General features: G+C 35.7%; 1 long non-coding RNA gene across 1 annotated transcript in view; it reads left to right on the top strand.

Annotated features, from left to right (window-relative positions):
* The window catches only part of LOC130012144 (uncharacterized), a 56,007-nt gene extending 49,579 nt beyond the window's left edge, over nucleotides 1-6,428 (top strand). Inside the window, exon 3 of the long non-coding RNA XR_008787474.1 lies at nucleotides 6,307-6,428. This is a non-coding gene — a long non-coding RNA (uncharacterized LOC130012144). The remainder of the gene's footprint in view (nucleotides 1-6,306) is intronic.
* The last annotated feature ends 16,320 nt before the right edge of the window (nucleotides 6,429-22,748 follow it).

The following is a 22,748-nucleotide window of genomic DNA, read 5'->3' as shown; positions in this document are numbered from 1 at the left end:
GCAGGGGGAATAAAATGAGTTTCTAATAAAATAGAATATAAAAGTTTGGTTTTAAAATCATAACTATTGTATACTTTATCATCATATTCCAACGCCAATTTTGGCTCTTTTACTGACCCATCAAAACAATCATGATCAATAATACTTTCCCACTATAATGGAATACAATTTATAATGGTTGTATAACATCTTTCTGCTGTAGCTTCTCTAATTTCAGTATCTTCAAAATGAGTGCTAATAATATCATAGATGCTATGTAGAGGCAATATTCCAGTCTTTACATAATACACAATATCAAAATTTTTACGAATTCCAGCCTTCTCATAAATATCAGAATATAACACTTTCCCATCATTTGACATTATAGCTAGATTATTGAAAAAGGTTCATTACAAACGTCTGCAAAAGTTTCAGGTCCACTACGCTCATGATTTTTAAGAAGATCCCATGAAGTTAATAAAAAAACTATAAAATACTGGCAGTTTTTCTAATAATGATTGTACAAAATGAACATTAAATAATGCATAATCTAACTCTAAATTATCATAAGAAATAGCACATAGTCGCTTTCCAGTTACAGCAATACTCTGGACAGAAAAACTTCTTAAGCCACTTACGGGTAAGAGGATGACCTTTAAGCTTTAAATTGGGAATATCTTACCCACCAGATTTTTTGCCACCAATAATTGTGTTATATTAAATTGCAGACGGTGTATTCATCCATAAGAACTTTAAAATCATGCTATTAATATCCTGTTCAACCCATGCAGGTAATGGGTGGACAGCCATCGTATACTACAACTGGGAAACTACTAAACATTGTATAACAGAACATCTTCCTTGAATAGATAACCTTCTCATATTAAATATATTACGAATTTTAACTATTCTACTATCCCAGTTCTGACGTTCACAGACATTTCTATTCTTGGATAAATAAACCACCCAACATATTAATGCCATCTTTCAAAACTTTAACAGTCACATGGGTAGAAGTTCTGATTTTTCCCTGGGAAAAATCAATATCCAGAACTCTATCTGGTATAGTTTCAGAGATCTACACGAATTGGAAAAGGAATAAAAAACAAAATTCCGAAAGAAAATAACTACCACAACCTATATCATACTTACAAGCATTAGTATTTCTTTATGTAAGAAGAAATGTTTGTGAAATAGCTTTATTTAACGTCCGCTTCCACCGAAGTTATATCGCAGACATTAAGAAGAAATTCGACTTCTTTATAAACAGCTGCAGAGGAGCGCTTTGTTTTCACTGGCATTAAGTGATGACGTCATGTAGACAAAAATCCTGTCGTATTAATTGCAGGGCAAACTCGCAATTGTTACTTGCTAAAATGACTAATTTTCACCCTAGAAGCACCAGATTTTGGTTACCAGCAAACCATTCTTAGTTCAGATATTGGCACTATACGTTGGTAATACCTACAGATTTTATCCACTCTTTCGATCTCTTTGTTTTCCTACTCCTGATATTTCGGACTATTGTGCAATGGTTTCATACATAAAACTACCGATTAAACTCTCTGTAGAAGAAGTTACAAAACAATATTAGGTTGACTTTTCGAGAAAATGACCTCTAAACATGCTCCAAATAGTAAAAATACGCCGTTTTCAATATTCGATCTCTTTTTTCTGCTTCCCCTGACATTTAAAAAATTTGTACAATGGTTTCATACAACAGACTACCCGTCCGTAGACACACTCTGCAGATCTTTTTATCCGATTTCACTGAAACCTTAAATGTAGGTTTATCACCCTAAGATCTCGGTTCTTATCGATATTGACATGTATCGGACTGTAACTTCACGGATTATGGCCCCTGATTGTACGAAAAATCACGTTTTTAGCTTTTCAACACTGTAGAGGTCACATTTTTTTTTTATCCGATTTGGTTTAAACTTGAAATGTATGTTTATAACGCACAGATCTCGGTTCCTTCGAAATTCGCGCATATCGGACCATAACTTCCTGAATTATGGCCCCTGATTGTACGAAAAATCTCGTTTTTAGCTTGTGGACCCCATGTATAGGTCACAATTTTTTTTTATCTTGGTTCCTTTCCATTTCCTGAATTATGGCCCCTGATTGTACGACAAATTGCGTTTTTAGCTTGTGCTACCTCTAGAGGTCACAATTATTATCCGATTTAAAAAAAAAACGTATTATGATATCACCGTTACACCCTAAGGACGGCTGAGTTCGAATTTCGTGAAAATCGACACAAAACTGACAGACAAAATGGCCGCCCTTCGTTCTCAAATAGCGTAAAAATATGGTATATCAAGGCTGTGGATCCTATAGAGGTCACAATTTTAATCCGATTTTGTTGAAACTTGAAAGATCTCGGTTCCTTTCGATATTTGCGCATATCGAATTGTAATTTCCTGAATTATGGCCCTTGAGTGTAGGAAAAATCACTTTATTTTTAGCTTGTTCTCTATCCATCTCTCGAAAATGTGGGCGTATCCTGCCTGGCAGCTGCTGGTGAATTGAATATGAAAAACAGTGAAAAATCCACTTTAACGGACGTGAAAATAAAAACAATAGGCAGTAGTTTGGAGAATTCGTCTCCGATTTGCGAAATGATTACTTTTCTGTATTGATGGGGTCGGGGTTCAATTTTTGGTATTTGAAAATTTCGCCTTTGACCTTTTATGTGCCGACAAAGTTGTTTACAGGACAATTTATGTTCTTATTTTTCAAAATTTACAAAAAATTTAACCTAAATATTAGAACAGCTGAAGTCAGACTGATTCCAAAAATATACGTTCCATTGAAAGTTATCTCATTTAATTTTTCGATATTTTTCCGCCATTGATAATTACTTTTGCTTGTATTTTTTAAATTCATAATATATTCCATGATACATGACGGTGCATATGAAAACTTTCATATCTGCATAGGGCAGTATCATGTCTATTTTTCCCCCATAAATCTTATATCTCAGATTCTAACCATGGGATCTCACTGGAGCTTTGACCTACCTTCCGAAGAATGGATGGTGGCTATGGATTAAAACTATTTTCAAAATACTTTACGAATTCGAAATCAGCGAATTTTTCGAACAAAAAAAATGACCTACAAAGCTGTGACTTTGTGACTATTTCACCTATTTTACTAATTCTTTAAAATACGTCGCTGTGATTTAATATTTGCAAGATTTTCATGAAATTTGGAATGTAATTAGATCTTACTGATGCGACTTGAAAGATGTCATTAGAAATTTCATAACTTATCTCCCCTTTGAGAAATTAAGGATCAGATTTTTCAAAACTATCGACAAAATATAGGTAAGATTGCCTTGAATTCTTCTTTCTGTACTAGCTAAGACATTAATGGTGGGTACACAAAATATGCAGTTTGTCAATCGAATCCGAAGTGCCACCATCTTGAAACGCGAAAAATCCCCAAGGCTTTTGCGATATTTCACTTACAGACGTGAGAGTTAAATATGAAAAAAAGGGAAAAATCAACGGGCGTGAAAATAAACACAGTAGGCCTTAGTTTGGAGAATTCGTCTCCTATTTCCGAAATGAATACAGTTCTGGATAGCCGAGATCAGGGTCAAATTTTTGGAATTTGAAAATTTCGAATTTCGCCTTTGACCTTTTTCGTGCCGATAGAGTTCTTAACAGGACAATTTATGTCCTTAATTTTCAAAATTTACAAACTTGACCTATATATTCGAGTAGCTGAGGGCAATCTGATTCCCAAAATATATTCCATTCAAAGTTATCTAATTTAATTTTTCTGCCATTTTTTTAGTTCTTTTCCGACATTTTCATTTCATTTTCTGATCCATTTTTCTCAAACTTCTGAAACGGGAATTCAATCCGATTACAGCAATACAAGTCTCAGTTATTTCCAGATTATTATTTCGCCCGGGTGAAATGTTTCTCGTTATATTTAGGCTTATAACTTCGCAAGTTTTTGATCGATTTTAATAGTTATTTTTTCTTTTAATATTCTTGATATAATCCACTTTCATATCTGCATGGCACAGTAGCAGATCTAGTTATTCTTCCTCTTCTTATTATTATTATTAATATTGTTTTTCCAAGTTGATTGTATCTCGGAAACTACTTACCGGGTCGATACGATTTCTGCGACAATGCGAAATGTCCGAAACCATCGAAGTTGTTGTTGTTTGTTGTTTTTAAAATATTGCCGTAATATTATTATTAACAATAATTATAAGATTATAACATATGATGCATTTTTACATAGCCGTAGATAGGACACATAGCTATGCTACTTTTGATTTTTGATTTTCGACAAATCTTCGAAGATGTTACGCGCCAAATTTTGAAAATTTATATTTTTACAAAAACTTTTTTATTCATGAAAATTTTTGGATGGTGTTTTACAAAGGATTAAAGGGTCATTTGACTTGAGTAAAAATGTTTACGATTTTTTATCTCAGAAAATATTGTTAGTCACTATTGGCTAATTTAGTTTTTCGGTCCTAGAATAATTATTTATTGTGTTATTTGTATAAAACAAAGTTCATATGCTCCTGTCGGCACCGGAAGCTTTAACAAAAACTACAATTTCGACAGTTCGGTAACATTTTTCGAAAGCAAATATTAATTTTTACAAAAGATGATTGCTCATGCTAAGGGCGTAAAAATATCTTGCGCTCAGTTTTTTTTAAATTTCGGATTCGTATTTGTGCCATTTCGATTTAAGGATGAAAAAGGACAAAACTGAGCTATTTACAACTCATTCAAGCTTTTCATTTTTTAAAATATTTCTTGGAAACTTTCATACCCTTGTCGTATTAATCCATACGAAGAAAATGCATGTCAAAATTAGTTTGTAATATGAGCATTTGCCGAGAAATAGTCACTTTTGCATGGGCCACTTTTATTTTTATTTTATTGTTTTGCCTGTAAATGAGTCAAACTAATTTAACATTTTCAATATAACCGGAAATGGCGTCATTTGGGCAAAAAATATATTTTTAGCCTCAAAACAAATATTTTATTCAACTGAGTCGTATTTGTAAGTTGTTTATAATTAAGATATTTGCTTCCAATCAACGAATAGAATGAAACCATGCGATCGTATGCCGAGAAAATTGACGATTTTCTACAATTCACTTGTCATGGTTTTTGGTCCATAGAATTTTCAATTATTATTCGATTTTCATACAATTTTCACCATGCGATGCTTAATCGTAGATTTTCATTATATGCGGAAGTAATGTCATTTTGGCAAAACCTGTATTTTAAGCCTTCAAAACTTTTTTTTTTTTTTTTTTAAAGTCAAGTTATATTTAGTATGATTTATGATTCCAATGGACATATAGATTGGATCAATAGGATCATATAGATGTCAAAAATTGCTTCTAGCAGGATCACTTTTTACGATTTTTTGCCTTTTTAATTTCAGTTTATGGATTCTGGGTTAATTACATGTATTTATTGCCCGATATGTATAATACAGAATTCATATGTTTCAGGGTGCAAATTCTCGTAAGTGACGTAATTTTGACCGGTCGGAACGTTCTTTCGCAAGCAGATGCAGATATTATTTTTTACAAATCTGATAGTTTAAGAAGAATGCTCTATTATTTATTATTATTATTGGGGTTTTTTTTGGTTTTTTTTATTTGGTTTTTTTTATTTGGTTTTTTTTTTTTTGGAGGGGGGGGGGGTTGTTTGCGCCATTTCGATTTACATTTCATTCAGGCTTTTCATATTTTAAAATATTTCTAAATGTTCATATAAATAGCTGCAAATATAAACATTGGGTAATTACCATGTTTAGCATCTGTTGGACCACGCAGCAGACGAACAACATTTCACCATCTTTTATCACATCTAATAGACCCTAGACCAAAGCATGCAGGACGGAGGGCCTGATAAGGACAGTTGTCTAGTCGTTCGGATGGGACGAAAAACCGAGGTCCCGTGTATACATTGACGTGCACGTAAAAGATCCCTTGGCAGTTGGAATTCGATATATGAGTAGGCCTTAGTGCCGCTATCCGGGTAAAATTTCTCTCATAGCACACTGTATGGCGTATGCCTGTCTTTATTAGCCCAGTTCGGAGCAGAACAGTAGAACGTTAAACCCCATTTCATTTCATTTTCTAGATCAAAGTCACAAACTGCCATGTTAGGCATAATCAGTTGTTTCAACTCTCCTGTGGAAGGCAACCATCGTAAACCTTAGTACAGACATAGAAACCCTGTTACTATTTGAGGAGTGTAAACAATATCAACCGACTTTTAAAACATATAGGAGACTTTGAAATAAATAATTTGTATTTCTTTCTAGGTGCTCGTTGGCGGAACTAGCGTTTACTCAAATAATGACCAAGTGGTTACAGGAATTTGCACTGTTTGTGGAAAAACATGTTATATTTCAGGCCTGGGAAAGTTGGCTCTTGCAAATGACACAGGTATAAGAATAATCAAATCGAATTTATCACTAATCTTTTATCAGCACGAAGTGACATATGCCCGTCTGGTCATGTTTAGATACATTTTCGATTTCTCCGACTAATGGATTTCAACATAATTTATTAGGTATGCTGCTTATTCGAATGAAGGTGAAATCAAGTACCATATAGTAGCCTAGAACAAAGGCTGTATATAATATTTAAAATGGTAAACATACACACATGTATATATAATAAAATGGATGAAAATGTGTACTAAAAATTGTAGGTTATAGTATACATACATGCACACCCATACATCCGGATTATGCCAGAATAACAAGGTGCCTACTGGTGAACTGGTGAAAGCCAACAACGTGGGAGAACAGGCCAAAGATATGCATAAAATTGAAAAGAAAATAATAATTGGATCGAGATTAAAATCTATTTGACATATCAATAAAATTATGAACTTGATTAAAATTATCATTGTTTACATCTAAACAGTGGGTTTTCAACAAGATAGCGACTTTAGAAAGTTGTTCTAAAGATACTTCAGATAAATTAATCACGTGTAACCATGTCAACATTAAATCAAATTGTTTAAACAAGTGACTACGTATGTCTAATCAGATTAAAATTATCATGCGAATGATATAAGGACACAAATATGGTAAATATATTGATATTCTCTATCAGACTATTTTCTTATGAATAGTGAATACGAACTCACGCTGACAAAGTAAAAGTGTTAATACATGTTTAGTGTGCAATACAGTCGTTTTAATTAAAGTATACTAAACCTTTTATAGCTCCCATAATAGGTTTAAATTAATTGGGAAGACACTAAAGCACTAGAACGAAGAATTATCGGCCCTGAAAAATAAAATGAATAATCTCGGAACAATACACACGAAAGGCCTATAACATAATTTACGGGTATTTGGGGCTGGTGAAAATCGTACTGAACTGGTAAGATAAAAGAAAAACTTAGCATAGGCAATCATTTAGAAATTGCTGTAGCTCACAGAGAAAGACTGGATTCTATAGAGTTAGATGGCCAAGGGACAGTTTCTTTACTTTTGGAGTTAACCATATAAAATAATCTGGCAGACGAATTTAATTTGACCACGTATTATTCAACCTGAACTCAACTTTACAACTAATCAATAACAGGCAACTCTGTCTATAATCACCATGTAGGCGCGGACATACATGTACATTAGTATTATTTATATCTACAGATACTACAATCCCTTTCTTTATTCTGAGTGTTCAAAATTTTCTTCGTTGAAATCTGAACTAATATTTTTAAAATATTACTATCACTTTAAATGTTTATAGTACCATTAGAGTATTAAATTAAAACTTTTTTTTAGTAAATCATCACAAATTAAAACACACATCTATACCTAAAGTTTTATTTAAATGGAGTTAATATAACACTCATAGTCTTTGTACTTTTCTGGCATTTTTGTTTTCTTCGAAATCTTAATTCAGTTGCAAAAGCATCAGGTAATTGTACATGTACTTCAACCTATCACGGATCACACTCATTTGACTAACTTTCCATAATAAGCAACTCTGAAGTTTCTATTTGATTTTCACTGTTACTATTAGATACTTTTCCATGATACCATTTCTAAGATATTGATTATACGGTGCATTTTCACTCTGAATTAACACACTATTTCCATCCTTACGAATAACATCAAACATGGTAGTCGGGGTCACAAACACCAGATCCGTGACCATTTCTCGGGGAACAAGGTTTGACGATGGTTTCTGATAGAATTGACCATAGGGAAGATATATGTAGTTTGCTACCTCTGAAATCTTCGAGCTAACTCCAGGAGAGCCGAAGATCCAAGATTGCGGCCAAAATGGTTTGAAATTGCCCATGGCAAACATTGTTGGCGAAATGACCCGTGTAATATACAATTTTATAGGTTTTGTTGGTAACCCGACCAATTTTGGACACTTCCCGATTAATTTCACAAACGATTGATCCAATATGGATACCAAAATCCAAAATAGCAACATAAACTTGTAGTATGTCGTGTCAGGGGTTATTGGTTACGAGAAACGCGAATATGCCATTTCCAAGCTGATATAACTGATTTGAAAGGAGATAACATACATAAATTAAGCATTTTCGCGACTACAGTCCTACACGTGTAATACAAACAGTCATAAATTGTTCCAGGCATCCGTGAATATTATCCTACATATATTTCAACTTTCATAATACATTATAAATCAATGTATAATAACGTATTCCGCAATATGACTCTCAGATCTCGAAAACATGTGTTTTGAGTCATTATCGGACTTGCGAACTTAGATTGTTATTTTGAGAGATATCGACTGAAAAAGGTTGTTTTAAACACTTAGACATAGAGCACCGGGTGTGTATCATAGACAAAACCTCATATTCATTCCAAAGAGGCGATGTTTGATTCTGGGTCTGTAATACAGCATAATGTAGAAATGATAGTTAGCTCTTTTGACCTTTTACATAAAACTATCGCGATCTAGTGGCTTACGCGTGGTAACACTACAAATTGTTTGTTTCCAAGTCACTGAATAGTTTATTTTCTAATAGTAGTGAACAGCATCGGAATTGGGGTATTCATAGTCTTTTAAAAGGGTATAGGCACTGAAGTCGCAATACATTTAAGGGTCAAACAGAAGATAATTTATACAAAATCTGCTTCTTTTCTAATTGGCTGAATGGATTTTTCTGAAATGTGATAAGGACCACCCAAAGATAGTACAAATCAGAGTTTGTCTGAAAGTAATTGGAGAATTTTGATAACTATTATTGGCATGAATGTTACTTATCGAATACAATTGCTCGATTCCATCGTTTTTAGTGAAGCAACACTTTGATAGGGCAAATTTTCAACTCCTCCAAACCCTTTAATGGTTTTAAATAAAATTGATTGAGAAGTGGTTGTCCAAGATTTTTCAACTGGGCAGGAAATGGACAAGCGTCGTGGAATTGGAGGAAGAAAGGAGAGAGGGTGGTGATGGATTGCAGATAAATTCATAAGCTATTGAAAATGAAATGTATGTATTTAAAGTCGTTATGTTCCGTTAAAAGCTGCTCCTGCGTAATTCTGACAATAAGTTCCGAATTTAGCTGCTGTCCATCATGAGTTTTAATGGAATCAAGAAGTCCACAATGTCTAAATATGTCCCTTAACGGTGCCAATATCGGCGGTGTGTAGAGGTTTGGTGATGCCGGGATCATTATTTGGCCCGACCGTCAATCCAAAACCCAAGTTAGGGCCTACTACTGAGAAATGTGAGAAAAGAAACATTTCATATAATTATGTAAAATCAGATCAAATAAACCTTTCACAACAAAGGTAGCAGCGATAGTTTCAAATTTCAACAAACTTTTGAATTCACTCTTAGATTGGGTTCCCATTGAAATGGATGCCTGGTGCATGTGTTGAAACCCATTAAAAGGGTTCACGAGAGGACCTTTGCTCAGTTAAGGTGCTTTTGCACCAAAAGGTATGGGATCGAGCAATGGCAGTAGACTAAATCACAATAACCGCTAGCTAAGTACAATTCATGTCACTATTTATCAAAATTCTTCAACTATTTATCAAAATTCTTCAACTACTTTCAGATTATCTTTTAACTTTATCTTATTAGGGTGACCCTTACCGCATTTCAGAGTTATCCATTCAGCCATTATGGAAAAGACGCAGATTTGGTAATATAACTTCTGTACCGTTGAAGAAGACGGAAATGGGGGAGCTTGCAGGGTCCAAACTAACAAACTAATGGTATAACCGGATTAGGTTTATTTTTGAAAACACTGTTCTGATCATTTAATTAATGGTAGTTGCTATACAGCATTGCATGGTTACATGGTTTTATTGGTTGGTTATTGTCCCCCGCCTTTCGAAGAAAGCAGGGGACTATTAAAATGGGTTCGTCCGTCTGTCTGTCCGTCCGTCTGTCTGTCCGTCACACTTTTTGGGACACAATAACTCTCTTCCTAATTGAGCTAGAATGTTCAAACTTGGTGTATGTGTTTATTAGGTCAATGCCTTGATGGAGTTCGAAGATGAGCATTTTCCGCTTAGGGTAAGCAGAGATAAGCAATTTGATTGGTTGATGCTTTGGGACACGATAACTCTCTTCCTAATTGGGCTAGAATGTTCAAACTTGGTGTATGTGTTGATTAGGTCAATGCCTTGATGGAGTTCGAAGATGAGCATTTTCCGCTTAGGGTAAGCAGAGATAAGCAATTTGATTGGTTGATGCTTTGGGACACGATAACTTTTAATTGAGCTAGAATGTTCAAACTTGGTGTATGTGTTTATTAGGTCAATGCCTTGATGGAGTTCGAAGATGAGCATTTTCCGCTTAGGGTAAGCAGAGATAAGCAATTTGATTGGTTGATACTTTGGGGCACGATAACTCTCTTCCTAATTGAGCTAGAATGTTCAAACTTGGTGTATGTGTTGATTAGGTCAATGCCTTGATGGAGTTCGAAGATGAGCATTTTCCGCTTAGGGTAAGCAGAGATAAGCAATTTGATTGGTTGATGCTTTGGGACACGATAACTTTTAATTGAGCTAGAATGTTCAAACTTGGTGTATGTGTTTATTAGGTCAATGCCTTGATGGAGTTCGAAGATGAGCATTTTCCGCTTAGGGTAAGCAGAGATAAGCAATTTGATTGGTTGATACTTTGGGGCACGATAACTCTCTTCCTAATTGAGCTAGAATGTTCAAACTTGGTGTATGTGTTGATTAGGTCAATGCCTTGATGGAGTTCGAAGATGAGCATTTTCCGCTTAGGGTAAGCAGAGATAAGCAATTTGATTGGTTGATGCTTTGGGACACGATAACTTTAGTTCTAATTAAGTGAGATTGATGAAGCTTGGTGTATAGTTTCATTACAGTAATACCTTGACTAAGTTTGATAATGAGCATTTTCTGCTCAGGGTAAGCAGAGCGATACGCAATTTGATTGGTCGAGACTTTGGAAAACAATAACTCTCCTACTTTGATTGTCCCCCGCCTTTCGAAGAAAGCAGGGAACTATTAAAATCACCCAGTTGTGCAAACGAAACGTCTTTATACAAACTTTTCCTTTTTATAAGCTCGTTTATATAGTTTATGCTTTAGTTCTTGAAGAAGCTTTCCAATGTATTACCCCTGTAATTCCTCCTCTTTTATCTGTACAATATTTTCGAAAAAAATGAAACGAAATCCACTTATGTATACATTTAGGTTACATTATAGCCTACATGTCCGACTCAACTTGCCACATTACATGTCATAATATTATAACCAGGTATTGATAAAAGCATCAATTGAGCAATTCCAATACAATCCAATACAATGAATATAGGCAAGGTAAATAAACAAAAAAATGGAAAAAACAAATTGAAAAAGAAACTATTATAAATTAATTAAATATGTAGTATGCAATAATGAATTGACATTTAATGACAGAAAGAAAACAGTGAACTTTGCACAACTTGCAGCAAGATGGAAAATAGACCCGTTGATACAACCAAACTCTAGATCTGTAGGCATAGAGCATGTTTTCCCCTTAATATGCTATAATTATTCCATCAAAAACATTGTATGCTTAGACTATAAGTAAAGATATACTGTTTGATTGTTCAATACTTTGTAAAAGATAATTTGTGATAAATTTATATGTGTCCTCTAATTATTTTCCTATTTCGGCGGGGGACATCAGCCTCACTGTTGGCTTGTTTGATCTAAAACTAAAATAGAACAAAATATATCAAGCTTACAAACTGACACATAAATATAAGTTACACTAAAAACCAGATATACATATGCAACTGTTAACTTCAATTAAGTTTAAATCCGATATATCAAATATGTCAAATAAATAAGAATTCAGTAAATTATATAGTTACTTCTATGGCGGGACTGCGCGACCCTGCTACGAGAACGGTTTTACATAAAATAATAAGTGACACGCAGGCCGCTTTCTTAACAGCAGAAAAAGCACATGCAACAACAACAAAAAGAGAAACAGTTTGGAATCAAACCACTGATGATTTGTAACAGTAAACAGAACACCCCCCCCCCCCCCGGATGGGGAATTATTCCTATCAAATTCATAACCGTTTGCAGGCAATAAAACAGCTATTTTGGTAATCGATCTTGTATATTGATTGTTTTTATTTAACTTTAACTTTGTCAGCTCCTGGATAAACTTCGATAACTCTACCGATTGTCCACTTGACCATTGTTTCCAAAAAGATTCTTCAAGTTTCTGAACAAATTCTACTCGGGTTTCGAGTGTTTCTAAAGGGTCTTTGTGCCACATGACTCGAGGCGCGACCGAGCAGAATATCATTTGGACACAAATACGAACCATCATTTGGGTCCTTCGGGATTCTACCAATCGGGCGTTGAATAAATTTGCGCATTCCAACAGATAAGTCATTCCAACAGATAAGCATAGAGTTCAAACGGTGCCTTAATGCTGTTTTACACACTTTAACCGTTGATTCAGTGCAGCCATGTTGATGTGGGGCGGCAGGCGTAGAAAACCTCCAGTGTATTCCATTAAAAGAGCAAAGTCTCAGTGTTTATTCCTTTCATCATGTCTCTCAATTCCTTTTCAGCTCCGACGAGCTGAGAACCATTATCGCTAATCATTAACGCACGTGTTCCTCTAATAGAAAAAATATTCTTAAAACCTGAAGAAAAGCTTGAGTTGAATAATCGACGGCCAGTTCCAAGTGGGCAGATCGAGTGTTTAAACATGTAAACAAAACTCCGTAATGTTTAGTTGTCTTATTACTGCCGAATTTAACAATGTACGGTCTAAAATATTCGACTGTGGTATTGTAAAAAGGAGGGGTAAACGGCGGCAATCGAAACTTAGGCAAGTCCGTCATAAATTGACTTTCAGTCCGGTGTTCTCGACAGGTAACACGTCTAAATTTGACAGTTTTTGAAAGTTTATGAACCTTGAATATCCAATATTTTCTTCTAATTTTCGCGGCAGTAGCGGTAATTCCTAAATTACCGTGATTATGAATTATTCCATTTTCATCTGTAAATGGACTTAATGATTTGAATTTCCCTTTCAGGTGACGATCATGTAACCCAGTTTGCCCTTGTTTTATCCAGTAATTTTCAGATGCGGCAATTTCTTCAGCAGATAGGGGCTTTTTACGGGCATCTTTGTTTCGCATGTTACCCAGTAGATTGTAAATAAACCTTTTAACATAGGCAGTGACTCTCGGCATCTTATGCTAGCTGGAGAAATTATGGCTATCCATAATATTTTCTTTAACAGTGACACTGACAGCATTGACACAGATAATTTTACGAGTTTCTAATTGTGTTTCTACTGTGGGTGTAATTGTATCAGTTCGCCAGTCTTCTTCTTCTGTGTATAGGAAGTCAGGTCCGTGTTTCCATCTTTTCGTAAGTTGTTGAACTGATATTCGTCGGAAAATATCAACTGCTATATTATCTTCGGAACGAATATGTAACCACTAGGATGAATCCGTTATGTCTTGAATTTCACCAATTCTTGCTGATACAAAGAGTTTGGACTTCCGGGCATGACCTTGAATCCAAGCAAGAACTATCGTACTGTCTACAAAGAACATTGTCTTTTCTATGTTCATCCGAATTTCTTCCAAGATAAATTTATACAATCGAGCAGACATTACAGCTGCTTGTAACTCGAGTCGTGATATTGTCAATTTTTTCAACGGCACTCCACGTGACATAGTAGCAACAAATCGAACAGCATATCCAAAATCAATATTCCATCTCAGGTAAGCAGAAGCACCGAATGCTTCATCGGAAGCATCGGAAAATATACAAAGTACAGGTAAGCCAACGGATTCCATAGGTGTTAAGCACCTTTCAAATTCAACACAGTTGAGTTCATTCATTTCAGTAAAGAGACTGATCCATTCAGTGTGAACAGATTGAGGCAGGCTTTCATCCCAATCCAGACCCATTTGCCAAAGTTTTTGCATACCAATCTTCATGCGGATTTAAAAAGCGGCAGCTAAACTAATCGGGTCAAATATCTTCGCTAACTGACTGAGGATTCTTCGTTTTGTTAGAATTGCTGGTGTCCTCGTATCCACTGATGAATATTTATCGGGCTGTTATTAACTTTAAATGTGAAAACATCCTTGATGTAGTTCCATACAACACCCAGAACCCTTTCTTCACTCATGCTTTCCAGTAGTTTTAATTCAGTTGACTCAGTTTATGTTGCAGGAAACAGAATTTTATTAGATGTCCAACCCTTTACTTTAAACCCACCTTGAGCTAAAACCTGATCAACATCAAACGCCAGTTTACTGGCTTCTTCTATGTTTGTGACAGAAGAACATATATCATTCTCCTTTAGAACCTGGGCTGCTTTTGGGGATAAGGTTTCAGCTTCTACGGCAGTTTTCTTCAAAGCTATCTTGGCCATGGCAGGGACTGGTTTATCTCCAAAAGTTAAGACAGTCTTTATATAAACATCCGGTTTATTTTCAATCTTCAAGTTTTTCCACAAGAAACGGTGTACATGCTGATCAGCTTCCGGTATTAGGACTCTGTGGTACATCTTGGAAATGTCTGGAAAAACAACTCCGTGTTGTCGGAATCTAAAAATTGCCCCGAACAAATTATTCAGTAAATCAGGGCCTTTCATCCAGTATTCATTTAAACAGTGACCATGGTAATTTGCAGATGTGTTGAACACAATACTTTTCTTTTCTGATCTAATTACAGCATGATGTGAAATATAGTGAACGGGGTCGTGATAATTTTCTACTTCAGTTTCAGTCAGTTGTTTTGCAAAGTTCATTTCAACCAGTTCCGTCATTTGCTCAACATAGATTCTAGCATGTTCAGGTGACTTAAGTAAACGTTGTTCGGTTGATTTGCATTCAGCTTGTGATCGGTTGTCTGGTATCAGTTTGGGGTCATTTTTACATGGATAAGGAACTAACCATTGGTTTCCAATCCTTTGACAGGAATCTTCAAGTTCATCTGGACTAAGTTTACAATTACAGGTATTTCTAGTAACTCCATAGATTCAGTAGACCAAAACTCTGCCATATTAATCTGAAACGACATTGCTACGTGGTAAATGTGGTTTTCGTAGATACGTTTATCAGACATTGTAGCACTAAATATTACCCAGCCTAAAGGTGAATATCTTGCTATGAGGTTATCACATTCCCATATTTCACCATCGTGCATCCGTGCATGATTAATACCTATCAGAAAATCAAATGTTCCTTCACCTCTAAACAGATAATCTGCTTTAAGCCCAAACTGACCGACAATGTCTAGTAGATTAATTCCTTGTATATCTCCCCTAATAGATTGAATTCCTACAGCTGTTACAGTGTGAAGTGTATTGTTTTCCATGGAACGTATATTATAGTTACTCGAAACAGTTTAGTCGTCATTTCTACATCACCTCCGACTTTTGTTAAAGTAATACTAATATCCTTTCCATTCAGTTGTAGTTCTTCAGCCAAAGAAAATCTAATAAGACGTATTTGTTCTGCAGAATCAAATAGTAGATTTGCTTTAAGAAGGTAGTTTTGATATCCCACAAGTTCGACCATTAAAATTGGTAATTCTTTCCTGTTTACAACAGATGCGACTCCGACATTGTGACTGTTTTTACACGGATTACCGTTGTATTCTTTTGTACATTGACGTCTTCTTGAACAGGTAGGTAAATTGTTGTCCCTACCAGCGATGTTTAGACAACTAAAACATGCATGGTTATTCTTCACTGCCTTTAGACGGTCCTCCATTTTCATAGCTGTAAATTTCTGACATTGGTCCTGATGGGTGCATTGGCTCTTATTCTGTACTTCATTTCTGTATTCATCCAATCTCATAAATCTTCTAAAGACGCAGTCTGTTTTTCTTCCTCTAAATGACGAAACCAAACTTTTCTATCTTTAATGTTCATCTTTTGTTCAGTGATTGCTAACATGTGGTTATTATTCACGTCATTAGGGCGACCAATTTCTTTTGGGGTGTTATAACTTCTTCTTACTAGATGAATTAAATCACAAAGCGGTTATCTTCACCATCTCGTAGTGGACGGAAGCAGTTTATATCTTGTGTAATAGTATCGGTAATAAATGTAGGATCTCCATAAATAGAATCGAATTATTCAAACGTAGCATCGGAATCACAACTGATTCCCTTAATTAAATCAAAGGGTTTGTTCATCAGACAAGAGCGTAACAAAGTTATTGCATCTCGTTTACTGCATCTCGAACCGATCATGTGCAAAATATCGGACTTGAATGTAAAATATTCTCGAAAATCTCTACTGAATTTCGGCATTTTCGGTTTCTCCATATTAAAACTACAGGTATCAGTGTGTTGGACAGGTATATTATATACTGAATCACTGACAGAACGTCCATTTCTCGGTTCATTGTAAACGGGAATATCTTGTGGAATGCTGTCATAATCACTCGGAATAACAGCAGGATTTTCATTACTCAGGATAACAGCAGCAGTTTTGTTTGTCAAGTTAGCAACATTATTAGGACTTTTATTCGTGTCACCAAAAACATCGACAACCAGGTTAGCGGAGGAAGGCACATTTTGTAAAACAGGATCAGAAACATTAATATAAACCGAATCAGGTCGATTACTAACAGGCGTTGTGTGTGGCGAAGCAGATAATTGACCGAGACTATGAACATTCTCTACAGAATCAGTATTTGTTATCAGAATCTGTATTCGCTGTCTTTAATTCCAATGCCCTAAAGAAGTCTTTGGCATATATTTTGAATGTTACACTTCATCTAACCATGCTTCGGCGAAAACAAATTCATTATCATCATCTAACACTTGCGTGTAATCCCTATGTTTTTGTACAAGATTATCAAACGCTGTGTAAATTTTCAAAACAATTTCAGTAATTTCTTCTTTATCTCGATGTTCATTAAGTAATCTATCAAGCACGTTTCCTAATCTAGTAATATAGCAGCTTTACAGTTTCGTCCCTTCCTCTTTGCTTCGGAGACTAAATTTTTTATTCCCTCCGATTCACACATTTTATTCACGGTTCAGTTAAAAAATACAGATAATAAAATGTTTAATCACAGGTTAGCAGAATTGATCAGGCTGGTTTACAGGCCTTGAACACACAGTATTACGAATTAGCAGATTCCCAGACTGTAAAAAACTTACGTAGCAGGATTCATTTATAACAGGTTAGCAGACAGAAGTAACTGGCTTCATTCGTCAGAAAGAAATCAAATTTGTATGGACCGTTGAAAAAGACGGAAATGGGGGTGCGCTTGCAGGGTCCCGACTAATCGTATAAAGGATTAGTTTGTTTTAAAAAAAAAACACTTTTCTGATTCTTTTATATATTTAATGGTAGTTACTATACAACATTGCATGGTTACATGGTTATTTGGTTTTATTGGTTGGTTATTTGATCTAAAATAGAACAAAATATATCTAGCTTACAAACTGACACATAAATAATATAAGTTACACCAAAAAACAGATATACATATGCAACTGTTAACTTCAATTAAGTTTAAATCCGGTATATTAAATATGTCAAATAAATTGGAATTCAGTAAATTATATAGTTACTTCTAGGGTGGGACTGCTCCCTTCTGCTAAAAGAACGGTTTTACACAAAATAATAAGTGACACGCAGGCCGCTTTCTTAACAGCAGAAACAGTACGTACATCAACACAAAGAGAGAGAGCGAGAGAGTTTGGAATCAGACCACTGATGATTTGTAACATTAAACAGAACAACTTCTATTTGACCCTCAAATGCGCTGGCACTTCCGTGCATAAATATATACCCTTTGAAAAGACAATAAATGCCCCAATTAGGAAGCGATCACTAATATTTGGGAAAAAAATCTATTCAGTAACTTGGAAGCATACGATTTATATTGTGTTCCACGTGTTTACCCCAAGATCGTGATAGTTCAAGGCAATAGGTCAAAAGATCTTACCGTCAATGCTGCATTACAGACTCCAGAATCGACATTGGTCTCTTGGGCTTGGCTGGAAAGTATATGATACACACCCGATGCACCGTGTCTAAACAACTTTTCAGTCGATAACTTCTAAAATAACATTATTTCTCAATCTTAGTGCGCAAGTCCGATAGATGACTCAAGATACTCAGACGCTTGGCACCTGTTTTCTGAGATTAAGGAGTCATAATGTGGAATACATTGTTATATAGTGTATTATAATGTATTACGATAGCTGTAATATATGTAGGATAGGATTCATAGACATCTGGAAAAATTTATGGTCGTTATTATTACATGTGTAGGTCTGTAGTCGTGAAAATGTTTAGCTTTTGTATGCTATCTCCTTTCAATTTAGTTCTATCACCTTGGAAATGGCATATTCATGTTTCTCACCCCGACAACCTCTGTAACGACTTATCACATGTGTACGTTGCTATTGGTATTGGAGGAATACGTTTCGAGCAAATTTCTGTCGCCATTTTGGATTTTGGCGCCCATATTGTATCAAATGTTAGTGAAATGAATCGAAAACTGTCCAAATATAAAATGATATATAATAAACAGCAAAAAACAAAACAAAAAAAACGTCAGTACGATTTCAAAATCAGAGAAGCACTTTAATCAAATCATTCTAGAAAACGACTTACTAAATGGATCAAAGCAATTTTTTGTGAACAGTATGTTGACACATTGGTTATTAATTCATCACAATATAAAGACATTACGAGAAGATTTAGAGCCTGTACAAGTCTATACATCAGTATCCGGTGTGTCCACCGCGGGCGGGTGTCAGTAACAGCAACGCAGCGTCTGTACATGGAGTGGACCAGACGATTGATAAACGCCATTGGCACCGGGAACCACACGCCCAGAAAAGTCTGGCGCAATTCATCGGCTGTGTTTGGTCTCGGTACGACGTTATTAAGTCTACTCTGAATTTATCCGAAAGATGTTCAATCGGGTCTAAGTCCGGACTAAGGGCTGACCAGTGCATAACGTTGACACCGTTCTGCTGCAAAATGTCCCGAGTAACTCTGGCGGTGTGGGCACGGGCGTTTTCATGCTGGAAAACGTTGTTTCGATCGGTGTAGCGCACTGCTGTGATGCCGCCTCCTCTCCCTGGACCAAGATTTTGGAACATCACAGGACCCACTCTCTGGTTCAGGCCGATTCCACCCCAAACCATTATGCTTGGACCTTCCCATGAATCTCGTTCAGTGACATATTGGTCTGTCAGAATAACGCCATATTCTGGTCCTGCCATCTGCAGTGGATATGGTACAGCGCGCACGTGCTAACCATTCAACGACCCAACCCCCCGTAAAACATCAGGAACGAACGATCGATGTTACAAATCATTATTTGTTCATAACGATACATGTATGTGTATCGAAACGTAGCATGTTAATACATTCAGAAGTAGTATATCAATTTAATTATGTATTTTGTCATGTACTACATTCCACCTTGATAATATAAGCTTTTATAATTATCAGATTTGTATTATCTTTTGTAGACGTCAACTATTCGGAAACTGTTAAACCCGTTTGTACACCAAAGACATAGAATTCACTGCTTGGCTTTTTAGAGTCTGTGGCAATCTTCAGCGATTAAACAATGCTAAACAACAAACAACATTGAACAAGGACTAACACAATCTAAACTGTATTCAAAAGTATAAGTTTTGGGCTATTAATTTTGATGAAATTGCTACCGACCATGGACAGTAAATACTGCAGAATAAAATAGTGGAACATAGTGAAAACGCATGATGTGATCGTCCCAAATTTTTGGTTAAAATCCTTATATAGTTTATTGAAATCCTTAGATATCAAATACTATATTAAAACTCTCGTGCTTGTGTTTTTGATGTTTGAATGATCGAAGATAGCAACGCAAGACGTGGAAATACAACCACACAACAGCAATGTGTCGACAACAGGTCATCCGAAAGAAAAACTTAAATTAAATGTTTAGCAAATTTGATTTTTGGCAAGGGGGCGGGAGTATTAATAAGATTGGTCCTCTTATGGCCACAATACTTCACACTAAATTTGAATAGGGTGCTTGAAAAACTATGACCTATTTTGCGTGCACAAGATTTTCTGTAATAGCCAAATACAGTAGCCTATCCGAAAGGAAGGGTTGACCGACCTAGATACATAACACTTGGCTGGAACGGAAGAAGGCGAGGCTCAATAAATGAAGGTCGATGAACGCTGAATAACGATGAGGATCGTCGTCTCACCAGCCAAATTTCAAAACCAAATCCGTTATAGAACATACTCTTTTGCATAAAAAAACGATTTCGAACAGTGCAAGGCGATTTCAGGACGCAAGGCCTCGGAACGCTGAATATCAACATGGTTTCCTCCTCTCACGATCGCAATGATTCACACTGAAGGTTATATGATGGCCGTAAACTCGATAAAGCGGTATTGAAACGCGTCACCGTCCCTTTCGCTCGAAACTGCAGCCATACCGTTAGCAGTAGCCGATGTCTTGTTTACATTTAGCCTTTCACAAAGAAACGACGAAATGAGACCTTAAACTAGCAGTATATACGGTTTGTCGTCATGGAATGTCCGTTTACTGTGTGACAGGACTATTAAATCATTTAACGGAGTATCTGTAGGGGAGCTTAAAAATTTTCAAATAGTTTGGGACCGATATTTGCTCGCTATTTTTCTTTTTGTACGCTTCCCGCTGGCTTGCATCATCCATTATGGACGCCCATTGACTTCAATGTTAAATGTGTTACGGTCATATAATGTCTATTTATTATTCGCCTAAGTATTAGTACTTGCGTCATCGTAAAGGCTTTAATCCAGTATGTAGTTGCCGCACTCAAAGGTCTTGCTCGGTCAATCTTGATTGTGCGCATGTCTAACAATATTGTCGACCGCTTTGCATTAAACTAAGTCAGACTTTTCAACACGGCTATTTCTATGAAAAGTTAGCTAAGAATGTCTACAAAGGTCTAAAATTATAGTATGTAATTTATCAATCTTCCAAGGATTGAATTTTTTTTTAATAATGTAGATAGATTTCTATGGTCAGTACATTTTATGCATTCATGCCACGCGGTTAGTCTCGATCACCCGATCCCTAAAGACTACCTTCTGCCTGGTAGTCTCGATTATCATACATAGAATTGTCTGTTGATAATCTAAATTTTTCCAAGTTTTTTATGATTTTATTTTCTATTTTGTGGTTAATCTCTTCAACTATGATGTTATAATTGGTTAGAAAGAAAGAAACTCAATTAATTAACAACTATTAGAACTAGAAGAGAATTGACAATTTTATTTCCTCTCATTCAACAAGTAGTCTACAAGTACAACAACAAACATTTTTAGAATAGCATACTATGACCACCACCTTCGCCTAAGACAGCTAATGTAGTTTGGCATCTACAAAATGGCTGTAACATCACAGGCTGTAGCTTTTTGCTCAAGATTCCCTCTACCCCCCCCCCCCCCCACACACACACTGTAATATCATCAGTATTACCCAACACTGCTATGAAATTGCAAATTTGATCCATTTTTTCCAATTTTAGACCAAAAGGTCAACCAAAATATGCAGGAAGAGGGGAGAGAAAAAATTAAGGGAAAAATTGTCTATAACTCGCACCACATTCGTCCATCATGAAATAAGGGGAAATATTTACTAGTCGTAGTCCTATATACCTCACATGTTGCTGCTGTCTGAACAAATCGGTTGTTATATAATAAACAAACATATATGGAATGCCCTGGCCAAAGATTATGAAAATCCATGCATTTTCAGATGAGCAGTGCGGCATTCTGCAAACACTTTAATACATCAGAAAACTGCGGAATTTCAGACAGATATTTAAAAGCACATGAATTTGGATTCCTCAGAATATTGTTAACTTTCCATTTATTGGTAGTAACATTCCAATATCACCAGCTTATAGAGTGTTTGTGTCTCAGCTAAATCGTTACGCGAGAGCTTGTTCCTTTTATTCTGATTTTTTAAGTAGATCGAGGCATTTGTCATTTAATCTTCAACCACAGGGATACGTGCGCACTAAACTTATAAAAACATTTAAAAAGTTTTATGGCCGTCATATTGACTTGATTGGTAAATATAACAGGTCTCTCTCGGCTATTATTCTAGATATATTTAATTGACGCGTATACTATCTCCCTGATTATGTCTACTACATCGTTAACACTGTTCATCACGTGCATTTTGCATACCGATAGTCCATTGGCCATTCACGCTATTTTACCGAGATTTCGTCTAATAGTTTGGATGCAGCGCCAGGCA

The sequence above is a fragment of the Patella vulgata genome, chromosome 1, assembly GCF_932274485.2.
Source record: "Patella vulgata chromosome 1, xgPatVulg1.2, whole genome shotgun sequence".
NCBI classification, from domain to species: Eukaryota; Metazoa; Mollusca; class Gastropoda; family Patellidae; genus Patella; species Patella vulgata.
Note: the sequence above shows the minus strand (reverse complement) of the source record. Positions and strands in the feature narration are given on the sequence as shown.